Raw genomic sequence first — 22661 nt, 5'->3', positions numbered from 1 at the left:
GACACAACAGCTCGAAAGCGCGGCGTCTGAATTCACTGCTGGAGGCTCGGGGGAATCCTTGTGGGATGAGGCTATAAACGGGAGTTTCTGGTGTAAACAAAGCTGCACCTGAGCTGTACTTTCATTAACCAGCTGCCTTGAAGAGGTGTCTCAAGAACAGAGCCTGTGACCGACCACGCTCGTGACGCACCCTCAGGGCCAGCACACAGGGGTGACGCCGTGGTGCCCTGGTAGCTTTTACCAAATGGGATGGGGCACTGCTGGGAGCAGCTCAGGCTTCCTTCTCCCCTTGCCAAAAAGCACAAGAGATGAAAAGCCGTGCAGCGAACAGGCTTGCCTGTGGCTTCCCTCTCAGCCACAGAGTCCCTTTTGGCTTCTCGGGGTGGTTTCTAGACGAATCGCACACACCCTCCTGGAGATGACATAACGTTTCTAATTGCCATCCCCGAGTGCATCACCAACGTGCCACATCAGCTCACTTCTGAGCCTGATCCTCACACCACGTGCTGCTTCTGCAGGGCAGCCTCTGCCTGTCTCTCTGCCTTCTCCAAGGTGCCTACACTGGGGACAGCCCTAGCTCCCAACAGAACAAGCACTGACGTTCTCCAAATGGAGCATCCCCCAAAAATGCGCATGCTTGCTTTAGCCTCGACCACCCAGCAACCCGAATTTATCCCACCTGAAGCAGCATGCAGTGCCAGTCAGCAACACAGACCTGCTGTGAAGATGCTTTTCCTGGGGTGCACACTGCATGGGGGACAACCCAATAAATCTGCACCAGTCCCTGACCCCCTGGGTGGGGTTCAGCTCCAGATTAAGACACCTGAATCATGACCCACGTGCGTGCTGGCTGTCCTAGCTCTTACTGCAGGCAGTGGGGACAGAGTCAGTGCAATCTGTAGTGTCTGCAGCCCTCCTCCTTGCTGCCCCAATTTCCACCAGCTCCCAAATAAAAAACCTTTTGCACTGGAAGGAGATGCCCCCCAGCTCTGCACTCTCAGGCCCCTGCTGTGCTGAGGGGCACAGTTACAGTGTCTGTGGGTCTCTCCCGTAGTACCACTGAAGAGAATAAATTTGACAAAGGGAGGAGAAGGAACAACTGATGCTGAATGTCAATAGTTGTTCACCAAATGGGACTTTCTCTCTCATTTTCAAATGACCTTGGAGGTTGCTTCCAAAGTGCTGTTTGCAAGCCCTCTGTTAATCTGGAAAGCAGACACTGCTGAAGGCTGCATTACAGCATCCTCGGTAAATTTGCATCGAATATTACTCTAAAATGCCCAGAACCACTGCAATCATTTTTTTTTTTTTTTTATCTTGACATACCTGCAAATCAAACATCATAGAGCCACTGCCCTGTGATTCAGCTTTAACAAACAACCTCACGTCTGGGGAAGAATTCATCTCGGATCTCCCCTCATGCCTGGCTGACCCCATGCTCCCCTCCCAGAGGACTCTGCCCATTTCCCTCTTACTCTCAAGAGCCTTTGACATTACCAGATGCTCTGAGGAGCTGCCTGCATTAGTGCTTCAGAAAGGGGCCAGAACCTCTTTCTAGCAAGCTTAATAACTGCAAGCAAGGCAGGGAGCTGCAGGCAAACATTGCCATGCTGTCAGACAGAAAGGAGGGCACACCCTGGCCTCAGTGAAGACAAGGAGAAAACCATCACATGCTGCCTTCCCATCCCAGCCTGAGCGCTGGAGGTGTCCCGATGCTGATTAAATGATAGCTCTCGCATGCAGCCCTCGTGTACCTGCAGAGAAATGTCCCCAGGCGGGCTAGTTAGCTAGACACCCTTCATTGTCAGAGGAAAGAAGCCACAGCAAGAGCCGGCTGGTCTCTGCTGGACATCTCCCTCAGGAAAACAGAAACCACGCCACCGAAACCGTGCTTTGTTCTGTCTGTCGATGGAAAAGGCAGCTAGTGAAGAGGTGACTACAGCCCAGGTATCTAAATGAGGACAGGTGGATTCCACCTCACTAGAAAATATCCTGCTCTTCTGAAAACCCCATTTCTGTCAACTAACAGAGTTGGAGCCTCAATTCCAGAGAAGCCCACTGGACACACAGTGAGCTGGCTCAGCACTGCTAGCCCAGGGAGACAGAGCCAAGACACACCAGAAGAGCAGCACCCAGGCCACGTCTCTGGACTCACACCCTTCCCCATCTCTAGCCCTCCATTTCCCCCTCCTGGGTAAAAAATGGAAGTAATGACTTCGGGTGTGGTTGGAAAGAGCTTTGAAATCTGCAGGTGAAAATGCTAGATAAGATCACGCTGCATTGCCCAGATAATGGAGGGAGAGGGAAAGCCATTTGGAGAAGCAGAAGGGGGAAAAACCCCATGCAATAAATAATACTCTATAAATTACATAAATCGAATGCATTAAAAATCCAATCCTCTGAGAAGCAGCTGCTTCATTCTTTATTGTTGATAGCATCAATATAACAGGGGAAATTACCACCTTGTGTTCTGCAACACATCACGCTGACTTTCCTTTAAAAACTCTAATGTACCCTGATTGCAAAGTCAATTTAAAATTCACCATAAAACACAGAATCTCGTAAACTTTACAGCCCCAATCACACTCGCTCAGTGCTTTTGCTCAGATCGAGTGCCTGGGCACCCGCTTCGCTCTCCAGCCAGCCACCCGACGACTTGTGAAAGCAAGCCAGTCGTGTTGGAAGTAGCCTCAGAGGCAGCTCACCCCACGTACCAGCTCACCCCATGTACCAGCTCGCATTTCTGGCACGATGACAGGTAGCCAGAACCAAATATGATGTGCCTTTGAGTGCAGCTGGGGACCTCGTGCTCTGGTGCCCCGAGGATGCTGATCCAGCCTCCCTCCCTGCACTGGGACACGTTTAAAAATTCAGCTCTTTGAGCCCATTTGCAGGCTCCAGTGGCAAACCCTAAGTCATTTGGCTGAGGCTGGGCTTGCTCCATAAATCTGAGCCCTGCAGACCCTGTAGTGAAGATGGTGTGGGCTGTTAATGAAAGGAGGGAGCGTGCAGCTATGCCAGTGCTGAGAGTTGATCGTCTGCTCTTGCAGGCATGGGTCCCACTCATGGGTTGATGAGGGAAAATTAATTAGGCTCCTAGTTTTGCTTCCTGCATAAAACTGACTCCTTTTGCTTCTGATTAAAGCACTGATGTGCTTTTTTTTTTTTTTCTTTTTTCTTTTTGGTGACAGAAAGTCCATCTCTGTGAAGGGGTACAAAGGTTTTCAGCTGAAGCCATAAGAAAAGCTGCATATTTCAAGATGCACTTCCCCAGCAGCCTCAAAACACTGCTGCCTGGATGTCTGCGTTATGCATACATCCCATGAGCTCTGGCTTAAAATCCTCCCCGGATTCACCTCCAGCTCAAGACTGCAGTACGTATTGAGAGAGGAGCTATGAAAATCTGCGATACGTTGTTTTTGCAATCAGCCTCTTGCGCATGTGAGAGACTAAACTGCAAGGAGACGGCTGCTTGAAGAAGGAGCTTGAGGAGCAAGGGTTAAACCCAGAACAAGGAAGAGGACAGGAAGGTCTTGGGGATGGAGCAGTTGATCAAAGGGTAGCTCAGAAGTTATTTAAAAATAAACCAGAAAGTAGAACTTCCAGGCAGTTGCTGCTGTAATTACAATGCAGACAACGGAGCCATGGTGCTGTTAAGGTTGCTGTATTTTCCTAGCAGCTGTGTTTAATTTACTTAAAACATGCAAAGCCATCAGGTCAGATCCCATTAGCAGAATCACTCTGGAGCGCTACAAGAGCCCAGCCAGCCCAGCGCTGCTGAAATGCAGAGGGTGAAACACAAATGCAAAATGCCCCTGAGAAGTGGGAGATGCATGCAATGACCAACGTGAACGTACTTTTCCTTCCCCCTCAGCGGCAGCAGGTGCTGGGTGGTCAGTCGCTCCTGCTTCCCCGCACTAAGGTCATCATCTGCTGAGGAGGACTCCTAAGGCAAGGCAGCGATGATCGGCAGAGCCAGGATTGGGGCAAATACCTCGACTGTCTGCAGTGGAGAAGGTGTGTGGGAAGTCTGGGACCAAGCACGTAGGCAAGTCCTGTGAATGTGCATGTACCCCCTGTAGCATGGGGCAGCTGGTTTTCTGTGTCCTACAACCTGCTTATGAACACACACAACGTCCCCTCTGCACTGCTCTGCTCTCCGAGCATCCCCCGATGCTCCCGGTGCATTGGAGAGGAGACCTCAGAGCCTCCTCAGCTCAACTCTATTTCTAAAAGTAGCACCTGAGCTACTTAATTGCTAGAACAAAAGATGTTAAATCACATTTTGGTCCCTGCATACCCTGGTAAGCGCTTCTGCAGCCACCTACAACCATCTCAGTCAACCACAAGCTAAAATTCAAGTGCGCCCTGTTTTACTGAGCCCCAGCCAACAGAGAGATGCTGCTGGCCTTAACCAGAGCTGGTACCGAAGGGACCAGAACCGAAGATACAAGGACAGAGCAGAATAAGCCACAGGCTCCCTTCTGCTCAAGACCCAAGTACAAAGTCGCTCCCACAGAGAAAGGGCAAATAAAATAAAATACAATGAATAATAAGAAATAATATAAAGTAATGGACTCGGAAAATGTCAGACCAAACTGCATTACCCTTGCTGATGAGGACTGGCACTTGTCCTACCAGAACCCCTCCTGAAATCATCAGCTCCTGATATCACGCACAAAAGACCCCAGCCTGGCTCCGGAGCAGCTGGAACAGCTTAGGGTCGCCCTTTCAGCACAAACCCATCCTTCATGATTTACAAAGGTGTGAGACTTCTTTGCATAATAAATGACAAGGCAGAGGTACGGTTTTCCCACAGATCCCCCCCCTCCCCTTCCCCTTTGAAAGAAATCTATTTATTCTGAGTGAATCGGCTCTTCTCCAGATAAATGTTGTTTGCAGTCAGTTTAGCTCTGCAAGATATGCATTCTTTTGCATGCCCATAATGAATTTTCACAGCTAGAGCCCTAATCCAGTCTAGTCATGGAGGGTTTATCAGGACCTCTTATTTTATTTCTACCGGTAAATGGGAATTGCTTTCCTTATCGCTATCTAGAAGCACCTGAGTGATTTTTGCTTCATATTTCCTATCCCACCAGAATTCAGGATGCGGTGTTATCTGATACTGTACAATTGTCACTCATGTTACTTGCCTTTTTATTTTAATTTGTTGGATTTATTGCCTTTTTTTTTTTTTTTTAAAAAAAAAAAGAGATTTCACTTGAAGATTTGAGTCCCCCCTTGCTCCCTGCCACTCTCCTGCTCACTTTTCTGAGGCGGATTTTCTGAAAGGAAAGGTGAGGGCTCATCTTGCCTTCATCTGCCCAATGCATCTGCACTTCAGATGACACTCTCTGAAGCCCCCACCCATCCCACCTTCCTCCACCAGGGAAATGCAATACTGCAAAACAACAAGCAGGGATTATTCCTAACATAACACAGCCACGGAAAGACGGAGAGCAGGAGCTCACTGACAGTGGCCACTGCAGTTGCTGTGCCAGGGAGTGGGTACATAGATCTTAGCTCCGGAAATGTGAAACCACTGCTGCTGGAGAGGCACAAGAAGATGTATAAATCCTGCAGATAACGCAGTGATGGATCAGTAGTGGCAAGACATTAACCTTCACTCTTGAGGAGACACCCAAATGATAACACCTGTAGCCATGCCACTCCGGAGTTATCTGTCTTGTCACTTGAGAAGATAAATCTATCTGACCTGAACCATCACTCTACGCCCCTCTGGCTCGCTCGCTCAGAGTCCTCACAGATACAGGCAGGGATCAGGAAAATCACACCTAATAATCAATTGAGTGTGTGTAACAGCGCTCACATGGAAACCATTTCCCCAACGTACGCTAAAATAATTCTGCAGAGCAGGGAAAAACATGGCAGGATTGAAGGCCAGTCTGCAGGGAAAGTGCTACATGTCAGTGACAACTGTGGAAGGACAGAAAACAGCTACCAAAACCTTAAGGAGCTGTCACGCACAGGAAAAAGTAAGTTAATTAAAGCCATTTAAGCAAATACATCTGGGACGGGGGATGTGGGGAGAGGGAATGACGTGATACTAAAAGCTCAGACACATTGCAAGTCCAGGACGTGCTGCTAGATCCAGACAAGGGCTATCGTGAGAGCCCCAGAGCCGTGCTGGCAGGGGCACCCAGCCACCAGCACCACATCTTCCCCAGCCAGCAGCCACGGGGAGCACAGCAGGTCAGCCCCTCAGCTGGAAAACATCAGCCAGGCTCCATGGATGCTTTCCTAGAGCAAGCTGGGCTGTTTTGGGGTTGCACACCCATGTCTTGCCTTCCTAGAGTGCTCCCTGGGTTGGATGTGAGGATGTAAACCCATCTCAGATGACCAACATCACCTTCCCCTTCAGCCCGGCCCTCCTCCAAGCACACAGCCCTGCTGCTTCGTGTCGACCTTGTGGCTCTCCTACACCAGAGCTTGGTTTTGTTGTAACCAGCTCCCAGAGGAGCTTATAACAGTGGGTCTTTTGCTCTGAGCACTCACTGAGACACCCACACAAGTCCCTGCAGGACCTGCGCCTGCTGCTGCCACCACTCCAACCAGCAGCCTTAGGCCCCTCTGCTCAAAAAGCAGAGCCTTGGCACACATCAAGTCCCCGCTGCGGGGTGACAGCAGGCAGGACACAGGCTCTGAGAGGAAGCCCTGTGATGGTGTCAGCCCAACCCAGAAACCAAGGGGAGCCCACGGAGGCCTTGGAGCGAGGGGAGCCCCCAGAGGCCTTTCCACGGCCTCTCAGCCTGCTTCCCCTTCTCCATGGGGATGTGGGCGATGCAGCCAGCCCAACGCCGTCCTCCAGCAAAGCCAGGGGCTGCTGGCATTTGGCTGTCTTGCTCAGCTGGGAGCAGGCGTCCTGAGGGACCCCAGTCATGAAGGGCCAGTTTGGAAATCTCCATCCTCATCACGGACCTCGTTCTCTGGCCCTAACCCGTGCTCTGCTGCAGGGTTTTCATGCCAGCCCCTTGGAGGGATAACTCATCACGAGTGCCCACGGCTCTGGAGCCAACGTTACAGCCTGGGCTCCAAATATAGCCCAGCACAGCAGCAGCGGGCTCATGGGCAGCCATCCAAGCCCCCACCCATGCCCCCAGCCCCTGCCCTCCCCCGGCTGCTTCCTTCACCCAGCCCAGCCACCGGCCCCCACCCGCCAGGGCTGACAGATTTGTGCGGTCCCGCTAGGGCGGGGTGGGTACATTTATTTCCTCTTTTCCAAAAAAGAAAAGAAAAAAAAAAAAAAAGAGAGAGAAAAAAATAATATATATACAATTAACCTCTTCCTCTCCTTGCCCAGGGGCAAGATGCATTTTCCCGGCCACCGAAATGGTTTTGGGATGAGGAGTTCTGCTCGTGCAGCTGCGGCAATGCTATTCTGGCTTAGCTGAAATTACAGAGCTGAACTCATGTGTGGGCCTTCAAGAGGCTGTCCCGGAGACCGCAAGATTAGAGGAGCGGACCACGACCTGCAAGGCCAAGGTCTGTGCCCAGCTGCACGGAGGGATTCTCGGGCGAGTCACAAGATGTTCTCCACCTCCGTTTCCACAGAGATAAAAGAAGGGCAGGGAAACAGAGCTGGTCGGAGAGAACATCTCCAAGGGAAGGCCCTTTGCAGCACAGAGTGGCCTTCCCACTCCTTTAGGCTAAGCTGCCCGACCCTCTAAGAGATGCAGAGGAGCAGATCCGTAGCTAAACCCAAGGATTTCTCCAAAGTTTAAAGAGGGAAAGAATAACGCAGCTCCCCACCCCACAGCCCATCCTTAAGCTCCTCTACCCCGCCCCAACCAACTCCCATTTCCCCCGTGTTTTCCCAGGGACCACTTCTGACCCCTGGCGGGTCACAGATTTTGGATGCCCAGCCCTGTGTGCTCCTGCTGCTGGGAAGGCTGCCAGACAGACGCTGGGCAGCCAGAAACATCGGGACGAGGCAGGAATTGCAGCCAGCCCTTGTCCAACCGCCTCCTGTCCAAACACTCGCTAGAGATCTAACAGCACCAAAAAAAAAAAAAAAAAGGAAAGCGCGGGATAACCCCAGCATCCTGGCCAACATCTCCTCTCGCTGGGCTGCAAGAGCTATTGTCAGGCACATAATGACTGCTCCACCGGCTCCACTGCCAGCATTCAGCTCATTACTTTGCAAAGTGCTTTGAAACGCACTGAATACGCAAGGTGCTCTATCAGCCCAAATTCAGCTCTGTTTGATATTACAATGCAGCGTGTTTTACCGCACGCCTTTTGTCTGCCTCTTTTGATGGTACCCAGTTGTTCCCATAATTCAGTATTCCGGAGTCATTAGTTGGAATTAGTAAAGTCCTGCTGACGGACTTTCCTGAGGCTCTGTTCTCAGGCTACAAAGAGACGACTGGGAGTTGTCCTGCGTTCCCAAAGGCAGAGCTACCACGGGGGTGTCCTGGGGGGAGCAGACAGACAGAAATGCTGGACAGACGGACTGCAGTGTGGTCACAGGGGGTGTTCATGGCCAAAAGGGAACCTACAAATGCATTCATCTGGTTCCTTTTTACAGCACCAGCTGAAGGGCTTCACCCCAACTGCTTTTAGACAGCACATCCTACAGAGTTCATGTTTCTCTTCCAGGAATTCCCTGCCCTTGGTGTCAGGGCACCAGCACCCAAGTATTCATCTCCTTCTAGCTTCTGGCTGTCCTCCTGGGTCTCACTCGGACTCAGGGGGAAGCCCAGGAGAGAGAGAGACGGCGGCTGCATCTACAGTGCTGCACTAAAAGCCCTCGACAGACCTTCAGTCCTCAAGTTTCCCCGATTGGTTCTTGAAGCCACTTTTACTTTTGGCATCCGCAACATCCTGTGGCAACAAGTTCCACGCTTTAATTACACCTTTTATGAAAAAGTGCTTCCTGCTGTTTAAAGCCTCTGCCCAACCGTTTCATGGTTTTTCTCTAGCTCTTGTGTTTGCAGGACACAACAAACAATGGTTCCTCCTGCACCTCCACACCACGTAGGGTTTACATGCCCCACTTACAGACCTCCCTGTTCCTCTCTCCTCTGAAAAGACCCCATTCAGCTAAGAAAATGCACTGTGTCCTCTCTGAAACAGCCCCCCACCGAGCTCCATGTCCTGTACATCCACCCTGCAGCATCAAAACACCTTAAAACGCACCCTCAACTTTACACGAGGGAGCAGTCCTGCCAAAACCAAGGCGTGATGACCACGTGTTGATGATCTGGCTGTACAAACCAAGCCGGCTGTGCTGAGCTGTGATGCCCAGCACCCCTCCCTGCCTCTCCTCCCCACCCAGCATCACCAGCCCAGAATACAACCAGACTGCTCCCCAGAGCATAAATACCATTGAGGACATGCTGCATGTCTGCGCTGGGAGAACCAGCACTCTGGAGAGATCAGAGATGCTTTCTGCCTCACAGCCCCAAGGTCTTTGCCTTTCACTGGCGTGCTTCGCAGCACAGATACACTTAAAATTCAAGCTCACAGCAGCTTGCCTTTTATTTTAAGAGATTTATATCCCCCCCCTAAATTAAAAAGTTTCTCTCTCTTGAGCCAGAAGAGCTGCGGAGAGCAGGTGACCTTGGCAAGCTCCTTCCCACCTGCCCATACACCTGGGCAATAGGCCTAATTGGCACGGGTGTTAATTAAAGGCAGCTCCTTGGAAACTAATGGTGCACTGCAGCTGAAGACCAGCAGCGGAGAGACACACAGCTTTATGTGCAGATGCACAGCTGAGAGCAAAGGTGGGTCCCGCTGCGCTGCACACCTCCAAAATACAATCCATCCTCCAGGACAGATAGAGGACACCATCGGCACTCGTGCGCAGGGAGCTCCAGCAGATGCATGAAGCCGTGCAGTTTTTGGGCTACTCACTGACACTGATGCCCGGCCCCCCGCAGCCAGCTCGGCTCCCAGCACTGTGGCACCCACTGCACCTGTGGGTGCTGGCCCCTTGCACCCACCCCGTCCATCCCACATGGGTGTAACGTGGGCATTTGGACACCGAAACAGAAGTAGGAGCGCACCAGCCTCCCAGAACAGCCTTCAGCAGGCTGTCGTTGCTCCTGCCCACGTATCGGCTGTCTTCCCTTCCCTAAGGATTTCCCTGAAAATTACTCCATGGATCATCCCGCCGAGTATTAGCACTAGCAGTCCCCTTGCCACACAGCCAAACGCAGACAATTCACACCTCTCGCCTTGCGTTTTCTTAAGGAACGCTGCTCAATAAAGCAGCCTGCCTGGATTCCAGCGTAATCTAAAAACAACTTTACGGCTTCTAATTTTAGCACTAATCTTCCTTTGCTATGGTTGTGTGATTTCTAATTATTTTATCCCCAAGCCTTGGTTTGACGGATAGTTGTATCTTTTCCAATGCCGAGTGACTTGTAAAGTGCTGTTAAAAAATATGCTGATCATTTCATGTTCATTTCCAGTTCCTACGCAAATAATATTCTCATATATGGCTTCACCGAGGAAATATTATTGTTATTAAAACAATAACAATAATAACAGCAATACAGTTCTATGCAGAGAGGTCTATTTTTCAGGATGAACCCAATCTGATCCTGCAAACACCTTATTTTCTCTTAAAAGTTGTTAAAGAGCATAAATCCGTTATCCAGATACGGATCTCTCAATAATTTAGTGCCTTTGGCTTGGCATCATTCCCAGAACGTTTCGCCTTTATCTGCCTTTATTTTCAGGTTATAACAAATTGAAGAACAACCAACTGCGCTGAGCCCATGTAGCAGTGGTGCTGGGGACACAGCTGCCTCGATGCTCCCTGCCAGCACCCTTGTGCCTGTGTGTTCAGGTGAATGAGGATGGGAGAAGCTGGAACAACATTTTCTATTCCATTTTGACTCACCTAGCATTTAGTTATGGATTTTTTCCTCTTGCTGTGACTGCCTCATTAAAGACCCTGGAGGTGTATGAAACAGTGGGCAGCCAGGCCCTGGGGCTCTGGGGACGCTGTAGAAAATGCAAGCACTTTGATATTTGTGACACTTTTCCTTTCACAAGTAAATCTGAGCTGGTTTGGCTCGGCACACGTGGAGCTGCCAGGGAAGGGGACACAGAGCCGCTGCATTCAGAGGGCAGTGCTGGGTCCCTGCTCTGCAGTGCTGCCAAAAACACCCCTGCAACTGCCTCAGAAGCCAGGGCTGGGCAGCTGCAGATCATCAGCTCCCTTCATGCCTCTCCAAATCCTCCGATTTTACAGCAGCAAGCATCAGACCTCAGCTGAGGATGTGCTGAAGTGGCCTGAGATCAGACCCCAGGCAGCTGTTTTCTCTCCAGCTGTGCTCACCTGAAGCAACCTCACCCTGATGCTCCTCACCAGGGACCTGGATCCAGTCCCGCTCCAGAACCTGGTGCAGTCACATCAGGACAGAGGTTTGGCAGGGAGGAGATGCTGGACACACGTGGGGATGCCCACGGGACCGGCAACCCGCAGCCCCCCTGGGGGATGCAGACCAGGGGTGGTGGATGTTTGGCCGTTTATTTCCTTCCCGAGGATTTACATTGCACTCCTAATAAACCGGGCGATTGGAAAGCATCCATCTGACCTGTGACATTTTTGTTTTAGTTACTCTCAAAGCTTTGACAGCAGCAGTTTAAACACAGAGCATGTGAGCTGAGGCACTGAAAAAGCACCCCGTCCCCACAAATTCAGGGTGGATGGGAAAAAACACCGCACCGCAGCCCTGAGGGCGAACGCGTTTCTCCTTTCTCCTTCTTCTTTCTCCTCTCTTTCACTTCCTGAGCCTGTTTCAATGTGTGTCTTCCCCCTCCCCACTGGAAACTCGAGCTCAGCTCCCTACCGTCCACCACGATTGTCAAGAGAGAAGGATACGGGCTATTTTTTTCTTTATTCTCCGCACAATGCTGCACACAGAGCATTTGAAATGGAGATTGCCGAAACAGGAAACTGCCCAGTGAAAGTCCTCAGGCCCAGGTCCCGAAAATGTCACGGTACAGAGCTGTGTGGAGGGAGAATGGGGCTCTGTTCCAGCCAGCACTGTGCCTCCTCCCCCAGAAATAAAAGCTGATCCTGAGAGCTGGGGGCTAACCTCCGCTGGAGTCCATGGGAAGCCAGCTCTTATTAACCACCTTTTTGTGGAGGAATCCTACAGATGGGGTTAAAAATTATAACCCTCTGCCGGCTGATACTTTTATCAGCATGCAGAATTAATAAGGGATATAAGCTCGCTCAGGAAGCCAGCCCTACAGGAAATCATTCATCCTCAGAGTTTCAGAGTAACATCCATAGCATCCTGCTGGCTTCACTCTTACTCAGTTCTCTGAAAACTCATCCGCGAGAGCTGCGCTTTTCCAGCTCTCATCCTGAGCTTCAGTTCACCTCGCTGGGCTGGAAAGAGCCTGGGAGCAAACCCTGCCCATGCCCCCATGCAAGGCACCAGGCTGGCACCACTGAATCTCCACCAGGACGCAGGGCAGGGCACAGGTTGGCCCTCAGCTCTTTGGTGTCCATTTACCTACCTCGGAGCAAATATTTAAAAATCACACAGACATTTCGTGCACAACAGTGAGGCCAGACTCGGAGAAGAGCCTACAGTTCCTGTGTACCCAGCGAAATATTTTCACAGCTTGTTTTTGTCTGCAGGTGCCAGAATTATTGTAAAACACAGGCTCATGCAGCTGTAGGTTTTGAGGCCTTGTAACTCTAATCTGAACATGCATCCTCTCCAACAAACATTGATATTTTCAGCCCTTGATTACTTCTGATGGGAGTGAAAACTTATTTTAATTGCTTTTACAGCTTTCTGCAAGTCAAGTCAAATCTTCCCAAGCAGAACAGCTGGTGACCACTGCCAGGATGGTGATCGAGAAATTCCCTTTCTGGAAGTAAAGGAGATTGTTTTGTGTTTTTGGGGAGGAGGTGATGCAGCCGTGATTTCTTTGGAACACTGGTTATTATTGTAGTGTCAAGTCACTGATCTACAGAGTGACAGTGTTCAGGGGAAAAAAAAAAAAATCAATTTAGCCAGGAAAGTCCTGGTTGGAGTCTGCATCTGGCTTCCAGCAACAGCTTCAGCTGTCCTCTGGGCAAATCAGCCTGCAGGAGGATATGTTAAGTTGAGGTTTGCAGCGGGCAAATGATCCCAATAGGATCAGAATAAATCCTGGTGCTTTTGTGCTGCCACATGAGTCTGTCAGTTCTCGTGTGGCACCACCGCCTTCATGCAGCCCTGGAAAAATGAAATGCTGGTGGGCTCAGGTCAGGAGGTCCAAATCAATTGAATGTGGAGGTAAGCGAGGCATTCATTTGTCACAGAGTACAGCAAGTTACAGGACCTGACCAGAGCAGGTTAATAGATGAATGGAATGGACAGCTAGGAATATCGTTGCAGATTGTCTGTATAACTCACAGGACATCAAATTTCACCCATAATCCATGCAGAGAATTAGAATAATTACCTAGGACCCGATCCTGAAAGGTGCTGAGTGCAGTCAAGTGGTCTCAGTTCCCATAGAGGTCAGTATCTCAGGGGCTGTCAGCAGGATCAGCCTTGGAGCCTGGACAAAACAAGAAAGGTTGGGCTTAGCACAGTCTTTCGTTAGAAAAAAAAATAATAAAAAATGCTGTAGTGTAATTAAAAAACCCATCCCAGGGCCGATATTCCTGCACAGAGAGCCAACACAAAGATCACACAGCCCATGGTAGGTGCTCCCCAAACCCACAGGTGCTCTCTGCAGAGCAGGGACAGACGCTGGTGGCACATGGGAGAGGAACTACACTAGCAAGGATGTGTCCACAGAGCTTCGGTCCCCCTCCAGGAACGTCAAGGCCGTGTTTTTCAGGAGCACTGCTTGACACAAGCCCTCACACAGACACAGGCACGGCCGTCCTGGAGCAGACACACCTCCCTGGCAGAAGCGAAACTCCGCGGCTGCCTTGCCAAATCTACCGGCAGCGATAAACCTGGAGGCATTTGCCGGGTTCCAGAGGGGAAACCAGCCGAGGAACACCTCTCCGAGCAGCTGTCGGAGGGCAGAGCGTGCCGGGGACAGGATGACAGCACTCTTGTCCTTACGGCCCTTTGTTTCCCGAGGTCCCCCGAGATGCTCGGCTGGGGGTGGCCAAGTCTTCCTTCTTCTTCCCCTATAAGGGGAACGGATGAGGGGACGAAAACAATGCTCTCTCCTCACTTGCCTAATGGAAGAACAAAAGCACAGTGATCCCTTCCAAAAATGTCTTTTGAGGAACAGACGACCAAGCCCTCAGTATTTCTGTTTATTTATTTCTGGACGAGCTCCAGCCTGGCAGTGTTGTTCTCTCCTTCCTCCAGGCTCTCGCAGGACTTGCTCAGAGCTGCACAGACAGCACGACATCGCTACACAGGTCCTGGACAGACCCCACACCTAATCCAGGAGTGATCCAGTGGCCGTGGAGGCTCCTGACAGCAGGCATGGACTTGGCTGTCTGTGCAGACAGAGCTGGTTGAAGGCCATAGGTGTCCTTTACACCATCTCCTACATTTCCCCAAATTCCCTCCAGCCAGGTGTGTTCAGCAGAAGGTCCCCATTCCCTGCCCACCAGGTTTCAGCCCGTCCACATCCCACCAGGGCGGGCACCAAACCCACCAAAGCCAAACCCAGCGCAAAACCAGGCTCAGACCTTTCATTGTTCAGCGGCGCTGGCTGCGACAAAGCAGAAGGGGATTTCTGTCATGATGACTGCTCATGGAAAGTCCCCGACTGGCCCACAACCATGGAAAAATGGAAAATATAACTTTAATACCAAGTTGGTGGCAGACTGTCTATTTTTCTCTCCTGTGACTAGTTACCATGGATAGATTTCTGAGGTCGACAGTGCAATTGTTCAAGGCACTGCTCCTATTAAATAGAAGATGAGCAAATCATCCCATTTGTACTGTGCTTTAATTTCCAGAAATTCTTTGTTCGTTTGTTTGCTTAAATTATTTCTCTAATTTAAAGAAACAATGCAGTCTTACAAAGCGATGGCCCAAATCTCTCGAGTAACCCTGCTGTGGTTCATTACTTCTGCACTAGTTAACAAGGACGGTAATTTCCCTAAGGTTTAATAGAAAATCTTCTTTCTATAATGCAGAGAGGCAGGACATTTTAACAAACTTACTACCGTGTTTCAGCAGTGCTGTAGGTGAGGGCAAGGCATGGGTCCTGCTCAGGGCTGCTGTATAGAAGGGGATACCCTAAACTGAGCTTTCTTTACCCAAAGTGGAGAGCTCAGACTGCATGTGCCACCCCTCCAGGTGGGGAAAGGGACCTGAGGGCCACACCACGTTGGTGGCAAATGCAAAAACCTGCTGAAAAATGCTCTCTGCTGAGCTCCACTTGGGATGAGGCTCCTGAAGCACCGCAGCCCTCATCCCAAAATGCAGACTGGGTTACTTAGTACTTATTTCACTGGGACGACATAAATGATGCTGGAGAGGCAGACGTGTCTGGGGTGGGTGTGCTGGGAGAGGCAGATGTTCAGTCTCTTTTGCTAATAGTGCGGATTGCAAAGCAAACAGGACACCTGATGACTGCCTGCCCATAAACTGCCCTTCTCAACAGCTCTGCAAAGCTCGTTGCATGATGGAATCAGAGCATGCTACTAAAAAATATTAAGGTGATGGTGATGAATTGCACTGCCACATGGGTCTCAGAAAAAAAAACAACATGGGAAGGAAGGTCATATGTGTGCGAGGGGACAGACCCTGCTCCTCACCCACCAGTGCAATCATGCCAGCAGCACGCAAGAGGTTAAACAAGCACAGACAAGAGCTGCGATAACACAGGCTGGAAAACAAGCAAACACATAAAACACCTAACAGCCCAGTAAAACCCTACAGATACAGGCAGGCGGGTGAATCGCATCCAGGAGCTGGCGATGCACTGTCACAGCTCCCTCTGTGGTGCAGGAGCATCGAGCCCCTGCATGGGGCGAGCTCTGGGGACACGAGAGCAGTGGCTCAGCACGCAGCCTCGCCTATCCTACATGCCCACACCAGGCGAGCTGGCAGCTCTGCCTCGACTTATAAGGGCATTTGCCCTCCTGCAGCCAGGCTGAGCAGCTTCCTCGATGTTATTTACACGATCGGATTTGTCAAGCAAGAGCTACACGTGTTTGTGCGCAGCCTGCTCTCTTATCCACGCCGTGCGCCTCGGCCGGCCGAACAAATCGCGTTGCATAAATAATAAATCGCGGCGTGGTTAATCACAAGCAGCCCCGAGATCCCCACAGCCTCCCTGCAGCGAGGAAGGAAACCGGGAACGGCCCCGGCCTCGGCAAGGCGAGTCCCAGAGCACACAGCGAGATCACAGGGGCTGTTTGCAGATCGCTTGCTGACCATGAATAATTCAGGCAGGAGCAGCTCGAAGCAGAAGACAGCAGATACGAGCTCAGCACACGCGTTTCAGCAGCTTTTATGCTATTAAGCAAGGCAAAGAAACCCCCAGCCCAAGGAAAAGTTGGTGGTGTTGCACGGCCAGGCTCATGACTCTACAGCAGGCCTCAGCATAGATGTTGTGACATACAGCTGGAGCTCTGCCAGACCCCCAGCTGATCAGAAGCATCCTGCTCCCTTTTCCAGGCTGTTTTGCAATTACTGGGGGAGGACAGTGCATTTTTGGAAACCTTCAGGACCCACCAACAGGCTGGGCCCGCTGCCTGATGACAAGAAGCAACAGGTCGTGTCATCCGGCAACCAAAACAGGGAGCATCCTCTGACTGATCACACCAGCTATCATCTTCCAGGCCTCCTCCCACTCCTGCGGACCTCTCGGGGAAAAAGAAACAGCACTAAAAAAGGAGAAATTAAAAACCCAGAGCTGCTTCTTCGCTTTTCCCAGGCGGGAAATAAAGCAGGTAGTGAGACAAGCAAAGAGAAAGCCTGACAGGCTGGTGGATGCTGGAAGGCTGCCATCGAGGGAAGTGAAAGCCGCAGCGGGAGGGCGCGGACAGAGAGGCCTCTTGATTCCTTGGGGCACGGGTAATTAGAGCTTGGAAAGTCTTCCCTCGCCTTCCTCCCCCCCCGTTTCAGCTGTCAGAAAACACCCTGGGTTTGCTCTGCCGGGGGACGGCAGCGTGCGGCGGTGCCACACGTCCTGAACCGCTGCCACCGCCGGCCACAGCTCCGGCTCCTGGTGGCGTGAGCAGGGCTGAGAGCGGCTGCTGGGACCCGCAGAGCATGAGAAGCAGGGTGGGAGATGCTCCCTGGAGGCCCCAGAGCAATCTTAGATTCATCTGCCTCTGGAGGAGCTGGTGCTGCGGTGGGGATCAGCTCTGTGGACGGGGGTGGCAGGGAGGAGGGTGGAAAAGAGAAGAAAACAATAAAAAAAAAAAAAAAAAAAAAGTTAAATGGAAAGAAGCCCTCCAGGGCCACTGGCAGCTGTGTGAAGAGCTAGCACCACTGCGGATTCCTCGTTTGTCCCTCACCTCTAGATGGGAACGTGACTTTTTGTGCAAACAGCAAGGGTGGGTTCCTGCAGCTGCACGGCTCCTGTAGGAATAGGCTAGCAGCCCACACCCAGCACGTTATCAGGAGCACTGGAAGCCAGTAAGCAAAAATAAATAAATAAATAAATAAATAAATAAAAATAAAACATGCAAGTGGTAAAGGCAGATGGTAGAAATCATATACACTTTTGGTGCAACCATGGGAAACCCAAATCCATCCCCCCCGAGAGCTCACTGACGACAGGAAGACCTTTGCTGCCCAGTATCACGCCTTGCCACGTGGGAGTCCTTTGGGAATTCCTGCACCCAGACGTGAAATACCCCCCCTCATTTAATTCCTCGGCACCTGGAGGAATGAAATGGCAGCCCTGGGTTTGGTCCTCAAAGGGCACGCTAAGCTCGTCGTCAGCTCAGCTGGAATTAAAACGCTGTCTGTAGTGATAAAACACCTGGCTGTATTCCCCTGACATAAACCACACACTCACGTTGCCTTGTATTGCGTGAAATGTATCTGATTCAAAAATTACAGCGATAGTAAAAGGCATCCATCCGAGCTCTCAGCGCGAGGAGTCCCAGCAGATGAGGCTCTCAGGGTAAACTCTTCAGATGAGAACCACTCGGGCGTCCCAAGCTCGCTGGGATCTTTGATGTTACCAGCAAACAAGTCTACGCTCTCAAATCGTCCTTGAACGTTAAAAATATTGACTCCATCCACACTTTCTCCCATTCTTAAGCTACTTAAGCTTAATCTTCTGAATTAAAAACATCCTTCAGCATCGCTGCCTGTAGCATCTTTGATCTCGGAAGGTCAGGGTCTAGAAGTGACATCTCGGCACTGTCTGCTGCGGATGCTCCATTACCCACATTAGGAAAATCTCCCTTCGGTGCTTCACATGAGCTGCGTATCTCTGGCAGCAAACCTGTTCCTTGCCGAGAGCCAGGGAGGCATCTCCAGACCCAGGGCAGGCCGCACATCTCACATCTCCGTGCTACCCCCAAAATAATTACCTGGCCAGGCACCACATCTGATCCCCAGGGCTGCGGGTTCCCCACCCTTGCTTTTTCATTCCATGTAGAAAAAAAATAGCTAATTAATATGTCTGACAGATGTTCTTTGAAAGAGATATCACGTCTTCAAAACGCAGGAAGATGAAAGGAGTAATCGAGCAGATTAGACTGACCAGAAAAGCAAGGATTGTAGCATGGCAGTGGAGAGCACAGCTTTAAATCTTTCTCTGATATTTATGATGTTTTTATTTGCATATCAAACTGCTTGCCAATTAACTGTATAAAAATCTGTGATGAAATTATGCAGGGTAGCTCTCCCAAATTAAGAAACGCCAGGGCTGGGCTGAGTAATTGCCCTTAACTCCGTCCCTCCAGGTGTTCCCATTCTCGCTCACTCCTAACGATCATGTTCTGTTTCCCAATAACACAACCGAACAATGCGCGCCTTTTGCAATTGCACAGGCACGTATGCAACACTTCCACGTGCTGCAAGCTGCTCGGTGTGTGCCGGGGCTTCTCCTGCAGCCAGTTCGGGATCATTATTTTCCTGATCTCCTCCAGCTAGCTACACGCCTGCCGCCCCTTGTCTCAGACCGCAATCTCTTCAGCGCCGGCTTTGGCTCTGTTGTGGCTTTGTGCAGCACCCAGGAAAGTGGGACCCGTAGGTGACACAGGAATGCAAACAACAACAAAGACGCATGCTCTCATTTTACATATCAAGAGCAGTGTGGAGAACCAACAGCCTGGCACCGCAGCAGCACTGCCTGCCCGGAGCGTGCACAGGAACACGCCTGCGCACGCATATCAAACCAGACCACTGCACAAAGGTCTTTGTGGCACGCTGGATATCTACAAAGGGCAGGATGCAAAGCTGGAGCCTGCAGCGCTGTCTGTGCTGCCAGCTAGCAGCAGTCGGAGCCGGCAGTGCCTGAAAAGCGGGCACTGAGAGCCGCCGGCGGGCAGGCAGCGCTCTGCCTCGGCGAGAGCTGGTGCTGAGCCCCCTGCAAGCAAAGCTGCCATCTGCGGGGTCCCAGCCCACCCCAACGTCCAGGTACAGCAGCTCTGCCTCCTTTCAGTGTGTGGAACTGAAAAGGGGCCCCTTGAACCCAGGGTCACCAAATTAAGCTAGCAGAGGTTCAGGAAAGGCAAACAGCGACAGCTTTCTCTGCAGCAGACGGCGGGTCTGCAGAGCTCCTTGCTGAAGGACCTGTGGAAGACCGCTGGGGTTAATAAACAGGCACACCCCTACAGCATCAGGAAATCCCCACGGCTGGAAATAGGGCTTCTTACCATCCGTTACACCAAGGGAAATAGCCCCATACCACTGGTTTCTTGCCACTGTCCCCTTCAGCATGTGCAGAAAGGCTGCACCCAAGCCCTCATCTCCTGAGTCCCCTTCTGGCTTTTAATGACACCCCTGTCCTTCATCCTTGCTAGACACTGGTCCCGCCTGCCCCCCACCAGTTGCTCCTATGTCTGTGTATCCCAAAAAACACCTCCTTCCACTTGGAAGCCTTGCCCAGGGAGTGAAAGCTTTGGACATCGAGGAGAAGAGCCATAAATCCCAGATGTGCTTCCAGGAAAGCCCCAGACATAAACAAGCCACCCCTGGAGATGGTGGGGAGGAGAGGAAGGAATACGCACCCATTCCTTGGGAGCAGCTTCATGGCCTAACAGAGGGAGAAGTCTGACTAATTTGAGCGATTAAGGCACATTTTCAGACATTTAATATTAACATGAGAACAAATCAAAGAGAGCTCAGCTGGCTGGGCTCCTGCCTTGAATACGTTACATACATAACAAAATAAAAAAAAAATAAAAAAAAAAAAGAAGGAAAAAAAAAAAAAAAAAAGGTTTTATCTTTTCAAGGGCCTATGAAAAGGTATAAATTCCTGTCTGGCTGCAGTGCTTGGCCTCGCTGCGCCCGTAATTGGAACCAGTGTGCTCAGCTTCGCGGGCGTCCCATTCACAAGCGCGACAAGGAAGCATTCAATTTTTTCAATAGGAAATTTCATCGCTGGAAAACAATCCACCTTCCTCGCCTCCGCAGAAGAGCCGGAGGCCGAGCTCTTTGCTCACCATGGTTTCAGCTCAGGGCCAGCCCCAGCTGGGGCTGCCGGAGGGCAGAGGCTCCTCGCGGTGTCCCCGCACAGTGCCTTGCCCCCGACGCTGCCAGCTCGCTGCTTTGCTCCTAAAAGCACTGGGATCTTCTCTCTTCACTTGGGAGAGCTCCGAGGCTCAGGTTGCAGCTTTTATTTCCATAACCATTCGGGCCAAACAAGCCCGTGGTTTGTCATGGCAGTTTTCCTGAGATTTTCAGCTCTCCACCCAACTCCCGGACCTGGAAAGCACCTGGGTGGATTCACAGGCCACGCTAACGGGCAAAGGTTTATTTTGCATGGGGATTTCCCCAGAGAAATATTAAGTGGGTTGTTACGAGCCTGGGACACCCTTGACCACATGGGACTGAGCAAAAATCACCTTACAGCTTTTTTACTAGTATTTTTTAACTTCTCATTTTTCATTCCTAAAGTTGGTGCCTTACCAGAGAGTTAAATAATGCTCCGGGCTTTGAGGACACAAAAATCCTTGAAAAACCCAGCAGGATTCAAGAAAGCAAAGCAAAAGGCAGCGTGGATAGGACAGACAAAATGCTGCACCGAGCAACGTAAAACCAATGCAAAGCACCTGGCACTGACCGCTGCAGGAGCAAGCTTCAGGACCACACGGGCTCACGGTCTGATCTACCTGTCCCGGGCTTCCATCTGCACAGTGTAATTTCTAAGTCAAAATTTACTTCTACTTTAAATCTTATTTGGAAAGTTATTTTCCTTCCTCTTAGTCACGTAGCTGAAAGCACCGACGAGCAGCTCCCACGGCAATGCCTCATTTCTTTGTGTCCCTCCAGAAAAGCCGCGTTCTGCAGCCTCTCTGCATTTCGCCATCGCGATCCGCTACTTAAGAGGTGATTTTCTGCAAAACACAACAGGCTCAGCGGGGAAAATTAACTTTTTTTTCTTTAGTCAAAGTCCAGTTCCTACACAAGAGGCCACATGCAGTACCGAGGGGCTGGGAGAGTTGGAGGCAGCACCCGGAGCAGAATCAGGAGAGCTCAGCACAGAGCCACCAATTTCTCAGTAGACACCGGGTGCAGGGGCGATGGGTGCTGGACATTTCAGGCAGCAGGGGCACTTGCCATTCCTTCACTCCAGTAGGAGATCACATTTTTCCCCCAAGAAACCAGGTACTGTTGCCCCAAGCCTTCCCAGAGTTAGAACAGGATGCCTCACACAGCTCTGAGTAGGATATAAAGACTGCAGCATCAAAGGATGGAAAACGTCCTCAAAAAGTCTTCCTGTTGGGGTCTGGCCCACAGCAGGCACCCCAACAGGGCTCTGGAGATGTTTGCTCAGTTCAGGACTGCCAGGGATGGATCCTCAGCCCCAGCAGGCTCCTGGTGGTTCACCAGCCTTTTCCTCAGAGGTACTTTACAGCCCCAAGGATCTGCTCTTAGGGGAAAGACCCATCCTCGGACCCTACTAACACCTCAACCTGCCAGAAGGTTCGGGCAATGCTTTCTCTCTGCTGGCTTTCATCCCGGCCACTGGGCTCAGACTCCAAGCCCTAATCCAGCCCTGCACACCAGAGTTTATCGCTCTCCCTAAAGCACCAGCCATCAGCTAAACCCCAACAAATTTTCGAGCAAAGGAAACACAAGCCGTCTATTTTTGCGAGCCAGGATCACCTTTGTTGTGCTGTCACGCTGAGCCGCCACCAAAGCTTTTCCTAGAACTCATTAATGGTGATGGTCAAAACACTATTCCACCTCCTCTCCTCCTGCCTCTTCAAGGGCAGGATGGGAGCACTTGAGCTGCTGCAGCACTGATTGTCCTATTGTTCTACAAAGTGCCTCCTCTACAGCAAATTGAATGCTGAGAGCTGCCGGAGAGAGCCCCTTACAATGGGACCAGTGCATGTTTCTGGGATTATTAGAGGGAAACAGAAAGAAACCTCTTCAAGAGTCTTCGTGGCACTTAACATGACAGCTCAAAATAATGGACAGGACAAAAACAGAGCGAAGATGATTTAAATTATGCAACTCCAGGAAAGTGGTGTTCACTTAGGCTCCGAAAGGAGAATTGCTATTTCTTAGAAATGCTAACACTCACACCCCCCTGTTAGGTGCTCTACAGCACATTTG

At 50.9% G+C, this 22661-nt stretch overlaps 1 protein-coding gene across 2 annotated transcripts in view; it reads right to left on the bottom strand.

The window, feature by feature from the left end:
* ZBTB7C (zinc finger and BTB domain containing 7C) overlaps positions 1-22661 on the bottom strand; it is a 132015-nt gene that overhangs the window by 64006 nt on the left and 45348 nt on the right. For both annotated transcript variants that reach the window (XM_082782476.1, XM_082782477.1), the window contains exon 2: positions 13444-13542. The gene's annotated coding sequence lies outside the window, so the exon portion shown is untranslated. The remainder of the gene's footprint in view (positions 1-13443; positions 13543-22661) is intronic.

Source organism: Aythya marila (genome assembly GCF_965140915.1).
Source record: "Aythya marila genome assembly, chromosome: Z".
Taxonomy (NCBI): domain Eukaryota; kingdom Metazoa; phylum Chordata; class Aves; order Anseriformes; family Anatidae; genus Aythya; species Aythya marila.
Note: the sequence above shows the minus strand (reverse complement) of the source record. Positions and strands in the feature narration are given on the sequence as shown.